The following is a 15,350-nucleotide window of genomic DNA, read 5'->3' as shown; positions in this document are numbered from 1 at the left end:
GCTTAGAATTTTTATTCTTCAGCAACGGCTGCAGAAGAAGAAGAAGAAGAAGCAGCAGCAGCAGCAGCAGGAAATAAGCTGCAACTCCTTTTAAAGCTAACCAAGGCCTTTAAAAAAGAAAAGAAACAAACAAACGGTAAAGGGAGGGAGCTTAAGGAGGACTATGCAGCTAGGGGAGCTTGATTTTTTTTTTTTTTTTTTTTTTTTTTGCTGCAGAATCTCAGTCTCAGGGACTGCGACGTGCCTCCTAAGTGCTACAGCTTGTTAGGCTTGCCTGAAATTGTCTATCTCTGTCTTTTACTTTCTCTCTGTCTCTGTTGCGCTGTGTGAGAAATCATTTTCAGTTGTCTTATTTGATACCCAGTTTTTAAAGATATACAATGTGGAGTATGTTTTTGCAGTAGTCGCAAAATTGTAAGATAGTAAAAAATATATTAGTAAATATTTATATATATATATATATATATATATATATTAAATAGTGCTTAAATTACACTAAATCAAAACTGTTATATTAAAAAATAAATATATATATATATACCAAATATTTACGGCCTACCAGGCGGTGTAGAAATTCATATAATTGGTATCCCAAATTTTAATAAAAATAAAATAAAAATCTAGATAGCTTACAACAATTTCGAAATGGGTCTATAAAATATTTATATATCTCGCAAATGTTATTAAATGAATGCAAAGATATTTAAAAGATAAATTTTTTTTATTTCACACACAGTTAGGGTATCCTTTCGTCTGGCATTTATACCAATTATTTGTTAGCTGCTGTTGCTGCTGTTATTTTGCTTGTTCCTTTGTAGCTGTCTTTAAAAATAGTTTATCGCCCGATCGCGCATTTATTTCGTTTGTCTCTGTCGAAGTGTGGCCGCCTTCTCTACCCGCCCTCCCCCTCATCCATTGTCCCACCGCCCCTGCTTAGGCTACGCCAGCACAAAGTAAATGCTGTCAAGATAGCAAAAAGGAAATCAATGCGAACTTTGCTGCTGCTGTTGTTGTTTGTGTTGTTGTTGTTGTTGTAGTTGTTGCAGTTGCCGCTCTAAGGGCTTTTATGTGAACCACATGATAAATGCAAGGCAATGCCATAACAACACTCTAAACAGCCGCTCGAACAGCTGCTGCAACAGGAAATGGAAATGCATTGAAAGGGAGTCAAGTCCCTACTCCAACTCTAGCTACACCTCCACCTTCACTCTATTTGCTGTTTGCATTCGACTTGAGCAAAATATTCTAAATTGCTGATTAACACGCTGTCCAACGCCAGCGGCTTGTGACTGGAGCCTAACAATACGAGTTGGCTTAGTCATGCAGCTCGTTTGGCTCTTTCAAAAAGTTGCAAACTTTTGTCTGAACGGAAGGACTGTCAGTTGAGTCTTAATGAGATGTTTCTTTATTTATCATATTTGTTTTGACTCAAGTTTTTTCTCTGTAAAGATTTATATTGAGGTTTAAACCAAGAAATATCGGCTTATACAAAGGGAATGTGGATTAAGAAACCTTTGTAAAATATTATAGACTAATAAAATTGAAAATAGTTCTGGGACAATTTTTTTATTTAGTAAAAAAAAAAAATAAAAAATTAATAAAAATGTAAAAAAAATACAAAAATTAAATTAAAATTATATATATATATATATATATATATATATGTATAATAATCATATTTAAGTAATAATTTTTTTAATAATTTAAAAAGCCATTCACTTATGCATATGCTCCACTGCGACTCTCATATCTGCCTAGCGTTAATCGATCTAAATTAGTTTTTAACACCTTAACAATCTGTTTTGGATTGTCTTTTAGCATATTCCCTTCCCAAAATATACAAAATGTGTACAAAATGAGATAAAATGCTTTCGCTTTGGCTCATTTATCACCAGACGGTGGTGCTGTTCACATCTTTCACCTAAAAGCCACAACTGGAGCACCTATAAAAACTTGAACTATGCTCGTTGTTGACGAAACCAATGATTTTTTAATGGTGTTGTCTTGAAAAATCAAATACTAAAGCTTAAAAAATTAATTATGACAAATGGCAAAGCGAAAACTTTTCATTTCGGCAGGCAGACAGACGGAGATGGTGAGAGGGAAATGAAATGCCAATAGATTGGAGCAAAAAAAGCTCCAATGAAATGAGCAGAAATCACATCGTCAATGGGCAATAATCAATACGAATGAGTTGTAAGGAAAAGTAAGCAGCGAAACGGAAAAGTGAAAGCGACAAAGCAGCGAGCAGAATGAAAACAAGATGAAAAAAATAAAGAAAAAAAATCCAATGTTGTTTTCCATTTGTTGTTATTATAAAGAAAATTACGTTTATTGTCTCAGCGAGCTGGCAGACAGCCAGTCGGGCATATGAAAAATCTATAAAATTATATTGCAGTTCCGCAATATTCGGATACAGCTACCGAGATTAGGTAACGCTGTCAAAATGCTTGCAGGCCTGCAACTCACACACACACACACACATACAGAAACAACAAACAGTTGGACGCCACATGCGGCAACTTGGCTGCCAATCCCCCGAAAAGTAAAACAAAAATAAAAATTTCGAGTGGCGCTTTTTCAACCTGCATTGAACCTGGCCCGTGTCTCATTAGCAGCATGACTAAACAAGTAATAACCGCATAAACGCTGTAGGTACTCGACCAAACACACATCGAAGTCAATTAATTTTGAAGGTCAGGGCATGTCTATTAGCAGGCAAACACTAGCAGCCCCCTAAAAAAGAAAAAAAAAATGCCTAATATTTTGCTTACCCAGTTCTCGCACCTCAATGCTCAATACACAATATTCGATACTCGATAGCTGTTGCCGATTCTAGGTCAACGTTTGACTTCACGTGTACTGCCGACGCCGCCTGCAATTTACATAATTCGCACTCTGCGGCCCATTATGCTATCATTCGCAATTAGCCCGCATTATTAGCTTTAAACTTGAACTTCTTTCGTTGCCGGCACAATAACAATTTCATTGGCAATTGGCAATTGGAAATTTTTATCCGAGACATTGAATTCCTCAAGCGATTTAAAATGCGCCAAAAGCGCATTCAATTCGCATGATTTGCCATTTTTTCTCCCTTTAATTTTGGGCGTTATTATACTTATTAATATTTTCAGTTCACTTTAGAGTAAAGGTCAAGTTTAAGCATAAGTGTGTTAATTAAGCTCTGAAATAAATTTAGCCTTTTCTTATTACTGTACTTATAAATCTTTTTCTTTTGTTTTATGTTTTAAAGTTGTATTAAGAAATAATAATACATTGATTTTAACGTTCTCTCAAAATTATATTATATTGTACAACTTATATTATATTGTACATTTTTAATTATCAACGGAATATGCATATGCATATATGTATATAAATCTGAACAAAATTTTATAAAACCTTTGTTTATTATTATTGTTTTTTTAATAATTTTTTCGAAGGATTTTATAACGTAGAATTTTTAAATTAATGCCAAATCTAATTTAAGAGGTCAGATTTTATTATATCCAAAAATAATGCAATGGATATTGTATTTAAAATTTTTTATTTTGACATTGAATTTATGAGTTCTGCATGCAATTATTACTCTAACATAGTTTTATTTTTATTTTTTTTTTTTTTACATTTTAATAATCTCTAAAAATACTTTTTATTATAAACACATTATTATATTATATCCAGTTTGTTAAAAATCTTAATTATGTTCTCCAGTGCCCAGTTATGTTTTGTTCGTGCCACATGCAATTTGTCAGTTTTGTTTACTTTGTTTTTTAATTATTAATTAATCATTAGCGTGTCAAAATTTTAATTGTTAACGTACAAATTAATGCTGCAGTTGCTTTTTTTTTGTTTTAGACAAATACCTGTTGCTTAATATTGTATTTTTTTAATTTTTTATTTATTGTTGTTGCTACTAATTATTTAATTAATATGTTTGGACTGCAGCATAATGTTCAGCTGCTGTGCGGCTGTCAATTAAAAGAAACTGCTGGAAACATTGAATAACTGGGTTACCGGGTAAAAATCGGCATCAACTTCAGTCTGGAGCCAGCATTATTGTTGTTTTCTTTTTAGAAATCGTGTAAAGGCTTAATTGCATTTGGCGGTTTAAGTTAATTGAAAAATTGATTGTGTATTGTGTTTAGCTACCGATTATTAAAGATTTATTGATTTATTGCATCGCTAGATACAGAAAGCGCAAGTGAAAACGGATATCTACAGATGTTTAATTAGGAAAAAAAATCTCTATATGAAAATAAGCTAAAACATTATTAAGACAATATATTTAGTTAATTCGTGTCGAGCTTTGACTATGTATTTTAAAAAGTAAAAAAAGTTTCATTTGAATAATTATATAGTTTTTATGGAAATAAACGTATGTATAGAATTTTTCATATTCATAATTCTTAAAAATAAATAATACCTAAATAATTTTCTATTTCTTACTTTTAAAATACTTTTAACCTAATTTTTTATAAATATAAATACATATATTTTATAATAGTAAAGACTAAATCTTTTTCTTTTTACCCTCGAATTCTAAGCATTATCTTGTATCCATGCTTAAATATCTAACCAATCCTAAAACGATTTTCATTGCCACTGAAACGTTTCGCCAGCCAATCAACTCAAGAGCGTGAAATGTAAAAGCCACGAGCACTCGAAAAAAAAATATATATAATATATATAACTACAATACTGGAAAAAATAATTGTGCGCCATGGTAAAAGCTTAACAAAAACCAACGTAAAAAAAAAAACCAAAACAACGAAACAAATTAAAGCATGAAAAACAAGTCGTAAAAAAAAGCCGAAACTATAATAATGACAACAACTTGAAGAGCTCCGACTAAGACAAAAATGTTACAAATTTTCTAGTTTTTGTTGTTGTTGTTGGCTGCTGATTGCGCAGTCAAAGACCTTCATGCTGGTAATTGGCAGCACAGTTGAAATACAACTTCTCGCCGCCAAATAAAAGAGAATTCTGCACATAATTATGCAAAAAAAAAAAAAAAAAAAAAAATCACACACACACAAATAAAAATCAAAAACCAGCGACAACAACAGGCACAAGCAGGAGCTGCTTGCTGAGGCTGACCCGCGCGAACTTGGACCCTATCTAATGGGATTGCCATGGTTAGTTGGGCTAGCTGGTTTTTTTCGGGCCATTTGATAGGCTTTGGACATTGCAAATATTTCGCAAAAAAAAAACTGACAAAAAATTGTCTTCAATGAGACCGAAACCGGACAAGACAATGGGCCGCTGTACAAAAGCTCAGCGCTGCTTGGCTCTTTATAGCCATTGTAATTGTTTGCAATTATAACAATTCGCACAGCCTCCGTCTCTGTCGCACAGCGGGTTGCGAATGGGCATGAGATGGAGCTGGAGTTGGCCCGACTTTGGCCTGGCCTGCCAATTTTCTCCACATCACATTTAGTTCGTTTTTTTTTGCTTCTTTTTTTTCCCCGCTGATTTCATCAAATGACGTCAATAAACACATTTTCGTTAATTTTTTGTTTTTTGTTTTTGCTGTTGCTCTTGCTACTTTCTGGCTGTTTTTATGACACTCTCTGGTAGGCTTTAGAGAGAGAGAGAGAGAGAGAGAGGCAATAATAATTGCCATTTGGTATTGCCGTCTTGTCATCAATCCTTAGCGGTTTGCCGTTGTCAGTTGTAAGGCGATCGCCGCTGATTTGTGTGACTGCAGCAATAAACTATAAGTTTTTGTGTCTTTTTGCTAAGCGGCTTTGATCTACTGAATGTTGTTAACTTATCTAGCTATCTGATTGCTATTGGCCTGACTGCTGCCGCTAGTTAGTTCAATGACATGGCCGGGGTGCTGATTTTGATTGCTCATTTAAATTGTGTGCCTGTGCGTGTTTATAAATGTGTGTGTGTGTGTATGTGTGTGTGTACGTCCGACGAGTGATGTGTGACGACGTTTTGATATTTAGACAATTGCCTTTACAATTTATATCAGCTTTCACCCGACTTCAGCTTAAGTAATGCAAGATTTGCAAGTTTTCTAGCTTGAAATAAGTAATTAAAATTTTCGTTTGTCAAGTTTGTGTCTTAAGTCTTTCGAGTTTTACGTTAGCTGAATATGATTAGGATATGCAGAGAGTTTTTAAAGCTACTTATAGTTGATATATGGACAGCTTTATATATTCGGCAATGCACCGAAGTAAATTTATTTGTAATTATTTATACTGTTTATTGTTTGGGTATATGAGATGATAGATATTTCTTATTAGTTTCCAATTATTTGTTACTTTATGTATGCCATTGTATGCCATTTTAAAAGAATTTATATACAGCTTTAAACAAATAGTCTTCAAAACCTTTCCACAATTATCGATTCATACCTAGGGTATGTTTCGATAGCAAATCACAAACTGAATTGCAAAATATTAGAAAGTAAACAATAGAATTGTCCGTTTTACATATATTTTTTCTATTATGCATATCTGCACAATTGAAGTGTAATAAATCCGCTTAAAAAATCACCCTTTAAAATCGCATAATATTATTTGATTAGCATCTTAAAAAATATATAATCAACATTCGATTCCAGTTTGAATTCACACAAATTTGCAATGCAAATAGAGGTGGAAATGGTGTTACGTTTTGTCAGATTCTGCACCCCTGGCGCCGATGATAGCCGGGCAATCAATTCGCTTACATATTATTTTATGACTCAAAGAAATTTACATTTTATGGTCCAAAACAGCGCCAACACCCACAACATTGCACGGCATTGCAGCGCACCCTCCCGCACACCTCTTGCTCCAGTTTAAGCCTGCCCAGCATGCATATCGAATGAAGCTATAAAATGCCTAATTGCCAGCCAAGCGCTGTGTGTGGCTGCCCGAGCCGCAACCCGGGCATAAAGATATATGCATATACATGAATTTGTGGCCAGCTGCTATAGCTCTGGCCATACAAATTGGATGCATGCGTCGGCACATTGAGTAGCAATAAAATTGTAATTTCCATTTCTAATATATGTACATTCACGCATACAAAGGAAAAAAGAAAACCCATATTATATAGAGATACAGATTTATATAAGCTTTGCTTGGCAATTGAGTTGCTAAAGAGCTGTTTAGAGCTGGAGACAATGCAACATATTGTTTTAGTTTTGTTGTTGTTGTTCATATTTCTGGTTTCACATCTCTTATACAACAACAATGCGTCGAACCGAACAAAAGGCCTAATTGAAGGTAATTTAAATTGATTAGCCTAAACGTAAACCCACCACATCTCACAACAACGGCAGAAAAACTTGTCCTAGGTTGGGCTACGAATCCATTTTTCGAGTGTTGACTGCCAACTGTTAGTTGCGGAGGTGTAGCTGCTGCAGTTTATTTTTCGAGCTGCTATTTCAATTGGCATTGTCAAAAAAGCAAAAAAAGAAAAAAATAAAATGTATGTGGAAAATAAGTCGTGTGGGTCGCTTGTTATATGGGTGGCAATATGGTTGAATATGGTAGCGTGTTTTGAGGTGTTTATGCTTTAATTAAGCATGATGAAAAAAAAAGCAGCAAACCACAACAGAAACCAAAATGAAAGGCACTCAGGTCGAACAATGCCACAGAAGCAGTGTCAAAACAAAAGACTTAAGACACAAACTTGACTCGAACTCTGGTTAATTAGGAACATGGTTGTAATTAAGTTTCGATGCAAGATTGAAACAACTCGTGTGCAAAGAAAATACTGAAGCCTTGAAGCCAGTCTACAAACAGCTTAGTCCCTGATGTCATCCGTAACCATTTTCTCATTTTTTTCAGTTTTATTTTTGGATATATATATCCTGTCTGAAACTGACAATTAATGCGCGAACCGAACCCAAAAGCTAGCTTTAAAAATATATTTCAACTCTTGCGAATGCAAACAAATTGACGTCTGCCAAAGTTCAGTGGAATTTCGTTTTTCTATGCAAAGCGCAGCTAGCTCATGATTTATACAGAATTTGTTTTTTTTTCGGGTTTTTGCTGTGCGAGAAATAGCAATGTGCAGACCATAAAAGGCGAAGCTAATAATTATAACTTTGAAACGTTTGAATATGTCGGATTTTTTCGATGTGTTTTATCTGCACTTTTTTCTTATTTTTTTTTCATTCGACTTTGCGCTAATTTTCTAAAGCATTGTCAAACAATGCAAAATCAAGAGGAAAAAAAAGAAAAGATTTCGCGAGATATCGAATTAAGCGTGAGTGCAAAATGCAAATGCTGTGCTTGGGCGTGGTGTCAAAAACACCATTAAATTATTGATTAAACAAAACAAAATGTTATTTATTTGGTCAGCAATCACATTAGACCTTTTTTGTGCTCCGAAAACCCAAGCGATTCGATATGACAGAATATTAATAGAGACTTGATTGGTAATCGAATGGCAGATACTCTGTTAATTATGATTATATATAACATTTTTGGAATATGATTTCTATATAAATTTACTTATACTTATATTTATTCTTTAGCTAAAATAGGTAAATACACTATCAATTAGAATCGGGTGGAGTCTCTTTATAAAGCATAGTATATGAATAACAGCTAGATAAATATAAAAGCGAGACACACTTTAAACAAAATTCGAATTAATAATTAGAAAGAACTTTTCGTCCGAGCACCAAAAGTTATTGATAATAATTCTCCTTTATTATAAACTTGTTTCATATAAGCTTATCAAAGATATTTGAGAATATACTTGTATGTCTTTGATAAGCATAACAATATATATAAATAGAATTTCAAAGCACCTAAAAAACACTAAAATACTCTTAAAGTTTGTTTCGTCAATCCATTTGCATGTAAAAAAAATAAAATAAAATAAAATGTTCTAAAACATACACGTTTCTATTTAAGAATCTTAAGTATTATTAGAACACCTGATAGAGCCTTATTAATTAATATAATATTTCCATTTAAAACTAAAAAATAACAAACAAGTTTTATAAATTAGTATAATTAATAATTTAAAATAATGAAATTTTGCAAATATCCACTCATTATATATTTTACTTTCATCATCTAATAATAATAAAAAATGAATACAGAAGGTGTATATTTTTTATTTTTTTTTTTTTTTAAATTTTTATTTTTATATTTATATAAATATTTATATATTTTGATGTTGATATATGTACATTTTACTTGTATTAATTTATTAATCTACATATATTATAAAATATGAATTTTAAAAATCATATAAATAATATATATTTTATTTTAAATATATATATCTCTCTCCTCTTCAAGACCTTTACCTCTCAATAGATCAAGAATTCATTGTTGCAACTTGTTAAAAATATAGCACGTGCTGCTCAAAAATTGCTTTTAGTGATTGCAGTGTTGAAATGTGCTTAATGTCACCAGAGAACCCTCAGACAAACAGATAGACAGACAGCCAGACAGCTCTGTGCCTGACATTCAAGCAGCTGATAAATTGACAAAAAATAAAAAAGGCGCGTGGCAATAAAAGTTATCGTAGGCTATGACGCGGCACAAGGTAATGCAATATGGCTAGAGACTTTGCAGCGAATTGCGACTTGAACTAGAATTCCGCACCCAGTTTTTTTTCTTGCTTTGTGATATCTTTGGAGGTGACAATTGGGGCCAACACCTTTTGCCAATGGTAATTTGCGCTAATGTACGCCACAAAGTTCTTTATGTGACATAGCGCTTGAACTCCAAGCTGTATCAGGGGCATAAGACGTAAAGTCATAAATATGAGAGATTTTGTTAGTGGCGCAAGTCAATCGAGAACTGATTTTGGATTACCCCATCAGCTGCTCTGCTAAATATTTATCCATAGTATATCCATATTTATGGCTGGCAAAAGCAACTACAACTATTTGCATATGGCAAACGGATGACTAATTTCCAGCGTCTGGGCAAAATGTGAACTCATGCGCGAGCTAGAATCATTGAACTTTAATTGTAAGCAAAAGATTTTATTTTGCTTCTTATGATTCATGGCGAATGGAGCAAATATCTATATATATAAAGATATGTGTGTGTGTGTAGTTGCTCAAGTTTTCTGCCTAAGTCTTTTGTTTTAGCATTGCGCAAAAATGAAAAACGAAATAAGAAATGCTGAAAATTACAATTCACGCTGCCTGAGAAAAATCTTTAGCTAATGAACGTCGAGTGGGTAAGAAGTAAAAATGTAAATGTTGTGTAATACTTAGCTGCCGGAAGTAATGAACATATGAACAGAGTATGTGAACATTAAGAGGATAAACGTAATTATGAAAAGACAAAAATTTAAGAGTGGACTGAGTTTTAAATTTGATTGTGGAAAAACAAATTCAAAATAATTCTGTTGCTGCTCTGGGCGGTGAATTTAATATGCGAGGGTAGCCAGATAAATAATGAAGAGCAATTATTCTTTAGCAAGATAATATGTCTCGCTCTCTCACGCATCGACTCAACTCAAGAGAGTATTTGAGCACTGAATAAATTGAATTAATAGATAAGAAAATATATAATACATTTTTTATATATTTTAGTTCTGTTCCGAATACTCAAAAAAAAAATGCCTGAAGAAGTTTCTTAACAGTTCGCCTTATAGATATCAACTTCTGCGTAGTGAAAATGCGCTGAAAATTAGTTCACGCAAATTCTAATTTAATGATTGAAAATTTCAGTGTTAAAATTAACTTCAATCAAATGTAAATTTCTAAAAATAAATATTTTGCCAAAGCCAACTTTAATGTCTCAATTATAATTGGACGGAGCAAAATATATTTGGCGAACCAGCTTACTTATTTATTATGCACATATATCAAATATATATGTGAGTTTATATGTAAAAAAAATTGATTGCCTTTTGTGCTGGCAATGGACAATACGGTAAATATATATGTATGTATATATCTATATGTATATAAATCAAAAGACGAATTGCACGTACCTGCAGAGCGATAGTCAGACGTTGATAGCGCTTTTTAGCATGTGCCTTACACTCGAGCCGTGTGTTCACTGAAGGCGTTTAAGGCTTATGCTTAAGCGCTTTGTATTTGTTGTTGGCTCAAACTCCGGACAGCCGCGACAACAACAACATAGCCAAATGCACTGGCGATTGGCATCAATGTCGCTTGGTCGCTTTTTAAGCTGCGATATATTTATATATATTTTTCGATTTTTTTTATTTTTCTTATTACGTTTTTTTCACACACACACACACGCACACAAACATACAGTCAAAACAGAAAACGCGTGGTATAGAAAAAATATATACAAAAGCGCGTAGTCAGCAAAGTATTGGCATAATTATTTATTGAATATATACAAACATATACATATAAATATATAAATCTATAATAAATATATATATTTTATGTATGAAAAATACAAAAATTAATTTTCAATGATTTTCGATGTTTGAGCAAGTGGGCGAAGCGCAGCCAACGAAACTGAAAATATATGTATGTATGATATATATGTAAACAGCTGTTGCTCGTGGGCAATTTGGAAGCTGAAGCTGAAAACTTCTTAGCGGCTGCACTTGACAAGCGCCAAAAAAATAAGAAATAAAAGCGCCATGCAAAACTCAGCTCAGGAAACCTTTCCCTTTTTTGAATGCTTTGCGCTAGGCCAACTTGTCGCGTCTCGTCTTTCACTTTCTTTACAATTGTGAATTTAACTTTTGCTGCTTAGTCTTTGTGACTAAATATACATGTATTTGTATATAGGTATATATCTAAAGTAAAAACGCGGCACTTGGCTTCGCTTATTTTGCGTTTCACACTGAACGCTTGGCTACACTTCAATTCACGTTGAGTTCAACTAGGCTACTGGGAACTGACATCAGCCGGAGCTTGGGCTCTCGGTGCAACTGTTAAATGTTTATTTATTTGTATATTTGCATTGTTTTCTTTACATTATTTATTACGTTTGTTGTTTGTTTGGAATATGTTCTTGTTCACTAGTTCAACGCCTGCGCTAAATGTGCTTATATCGTATGTATATTAATTGCTCGGAACTCGAACTCGAACTCGTTTTTGGTTGTATTTTATTTTTTATTTTTTTGTTTTTCTTATATTTTGTTGTTGCTTTAGCTTGCCAAGTACTTTGTGTATCTTGTGCTCAACCGAACCGTCTGTCTCGCACGCCAACGCTATACTAAAAGAGTTTTCAGCTTGGCCCGCACGTTAAATAAGCCGCCGTCAGACAGCTGGCCTGACTACTAACTTGGCCCGCAGCCTGAGCGCTGCCTTCTAGCCATTGGATGATGTCAGCTTTTTTGCCAACAGAGAGCGGCCAGAGAGTGCGAGTGCGAGAGTGTGACTATCAAAGAGCAGCGAATGCTGTTTAAAGAGCAACTTGTTCACTCTACTCTTTGCTTGGCTTGGCTTAATATTTTCTCGTATTGATCTGCACCCACTGTGCTGCAAATGACACCAGATAACTAATTGCTTATTACAATCTATATCTGTATATAAATATATATGTGTATAAATATATATATATATATATATTATATACACAAAGTAACAAAAGCTTTGTAATAAAAGTTGATTTATTGTTGGCATCCCTAAAAAGGAGCGAGCAATTCCAAGTAATTCCAATGAAGTCATGTGTTCTTATAGAGAACTAGCAACAACTATCCACCTCATATAAAGTGATTTGTGAAAGGAGCTTCGAAAGGTGCGCTTTAATTATATTTATATATATACATTTATATTGATAATAAGTTAAATGTAATAAAATTAATAACCAAAACAAAATATTGTTTCTTAAGTTTTTTTTTGCTATTCATACATATTAAATATATGTGTATTGTATATATATGTATTTCTTTCCTTCCTAAAGATCTATATATATATATTTTATGCTTCTGTTTTTTTTTTTGTTTTCAATTTAAATTTGTAATAATTTCTTTATTATTTTTTTGTTATATAAAGTTTCAGTGTATTTAATTTTTTTTAGTTTCCTATTAAAAATAAAAATTTTATCACCTTTTTTTATATATGATATTAAGATTAACGCGTGACTTTTTTGAGCATTCACATATGTATATGTAATTGCATATATAATTCAAAAAGTTTTAAGGCCTTTCATAGCATAACTCGACAACTCTGGTTTTCGCTCTTAAGAGCTGTGCTCTCTGTGCTCTTGCCCGGCATTTTTTTTCTTTCTATATGCCGAGCTCTCACACAAACCGGCATTTGAGACCGGCATGCGCGCGTATATAAACAACGTAACATTCCATATCGTAACGTAACGTAACATGACGTAAGGCAATATAAACGTTAACATATGGCTCAGCCAAGCTAAAGCTCTAAATTATTTTTATATTCATGTCGTATACAATGCCATTGAACTAAAAGTTATATATAATATATGTATAAGCAAAATAAAAATTTGGCTAATCGTAAAAAATTATGCCTTTTAGAGTTGAGTATCTGTAAATAATAAAAAACAGCAGGTGTCTGGCGTTTGTTTTTGATCGTCTGATATAATAATAATGCGTCAGCAAATTTCTTAATTAATTTTTACATCTTTTGGCCATAAGTGAAATTTGATGGCGTAACCATTGCCAATCGACTCCATTGACGCTACAGAATTAAGCCATTAATTAGAACATACACTAGAAAACTTGAAAATGAAAACAAAAACAAATCAAAATATTCGATTCGCCCCAATGCTGCACGTAGGCCGCGCTCCAATGCAGTTTACAATTCGCCTCTAGTCTAGACTGGGGAGACTGGGCTACCTACTCGCTGGCAGAGTAGGCAGGTAGGCAGCCTAGCCAGGTAGTTAGGTATATAAGTACATACATCCATCCCCCTTGCCTCCCCAGCGAGCATTTACTCACACTTAATACACACGCACCGGCAACAACAAAATGCATGTCAAGTTCATGCCAAGTAACGCTCGGCGTCTCAATAGGTGGAAGGTCTATTGCGGCACTCGGGCGTGAAGATCGAACTGAGAACAGATACAAATGGCCCTTTTCGCATTTATCTACTATATATCTATAAAGGCAATTGCCATTGCATTCGTATTTATTGTATCTGTGTAGTTATGGTCGTTACGCTAACAGCAGGGCCATCACGAACGAGGGCTGTTACAGCAATTAGTTAAGAGTAAAGTTTGAAAAATTAAAAAGTATTTATTTATATAGAGTAAAGTAAGTATAGTATAGTATAGTATAGCTTTGATATATGAACTGGAACGGAAAATCAAGTTTTAAGGGATAAATAAGCCAAATAGCTGTACCCATTAGAAAGTGATAGATAATGATATTTTAGGAATATCAAATAACAATAGAGTTGAGTGCTTAGTGAGTGCATTGTGGAAGCCATTGTCTAGAATTCACATGTGCTGTAGATAATCAGAAAAAATAAATTTCAGTAAAAGTAATTTGATGTTGACTCTGCGTGTACTTAGACTAACAATGTCAAGCTAGGCAGTTGTTTATATTTTCAGTAGGGGAAGGTTAAAAAAGTGGACAATAAGTCCGAAAGCATAGACAGAAAATATTTGAATTGATTTACAAGTAATCAACTAAATTGTGAGTATAACAAAAAATTACTGAACGGGCAAAAAAACCGATAAAAAATTGAAAATATAATTAATGTATACAAAAAAGCCTACCAGGTTCATAAAGAATATATTATAAATATTTTAAATACTTGATGAAAAAATAAAAATTATTTAAACCATATTTTAATATTATTATGATATCAGAGCTATGGTGCTACAGCAGTCGATGCTGCACTTAGATGGATCAGCTACAGCTCCGGGTAGCAATGTTTTTAAAAAAGACACACAGCGATCATTAAAAAGTTGCGAAAGAGCGAATTTTTCGAGCTTCAAGGAAATTTGTTGTTGAGCGGCTTTCGTGAACAGCGAAGCCAATAGAAGTACTCTTCCATTCCTCTGAAGACCTTATATTCTTGTATCTCGATCGTTTTGGAAATTATCGTATATTTTAAGGTCATTGTTGAGCAATAGTATCGAATTATTATTGTTGAATATTTAATTAGTTTGATATAATTAATTCTGATTCTGGGTAAAATTAAACCTGCATTTCATCTCTTTTGTTACTTGGAATAGTTCTGATTATTCACGTCCGACCCTCGCTCTTTATGGCTGTTATAGCTCTTGGGTTGGCCCTGTCAATATCGGTGAGCCTGCGGATTGGCTTTCGCTACACGCGCCACTTGACCCTTTGGGGCTGTGGGTTCAAAACGTGTCGCTAGCGGTGGCTGTTTCGTATTGGCTCTGTTGCCAATTGGCGTCTGAGGAGGGGCGGGGTATACGTATTTGGTTACGGTTTTGGTTATTGAAACAGCAGCGCCAACCATTCAAGCATGGCTAAAATAAAAATGTTGT

General features: G+C 33.6%; 1 protein-coding gene and 1 long non-coding RNA gene across 14 annotated transcripts in view; one reads left to right on the top strand and one right to left on the bottom strand.

The window, feature by feature from the left end:
- LOC6576520 (serine-rich adhesin for platelets) overlaps positions 1 to 12,160 on the bottom strand; it is a 53,699-nt gene extending 41,539 nt beyond the window's left edge. For 5 of the 9 annotated variants that reach the window (XM_044009083.1, XM_044009089.1, XM_044009087.1 and 2 more), the window contains exon 1: positions 11,902 to 12,140. The gene's annotated coding sequence lies outside the window, so the exon portion shown is untranslated. Of the gene's footprint in view, positions 1 to 11,901 lie in introns of all 9 variants that reach the window. The other 4 variants (XM_015165210.3, XM_002002473.4, XM_044009085.1 and 1 more) reach the window with 4 other exon arrangements.
- The window catches only part of LOC26528164, a 110,005-nt gene that overhangs the window by 30,777 nt on the left and 63,878 nt on the right, over positions 1 to 15,350 (top strand). The window lies entirely within an intron of this gene.

The sequence above is a fragment of the Drosophila mojavensis genome, unplaced genomic scaffold (genome assembly GCF_018153725.1).
Source record: "Drosophila mojavensis isolate 15081-1352.22 unplaced genomic scaffold, ASM1815372v1 contig_36, whole genome shotgun sequence".
In the NCBI taxonomy this organism is placed as follows: Eukaryota; Metazoa; Arthropoda; class Insecta; order Diptera; family Drosophilidae; genus Drosophila; species Drosophila mojavensis.
Note: the sequence above shows the minus strand (reverse complement) of the source record. Positions and strands in the feature narration are given on the sequence as shown.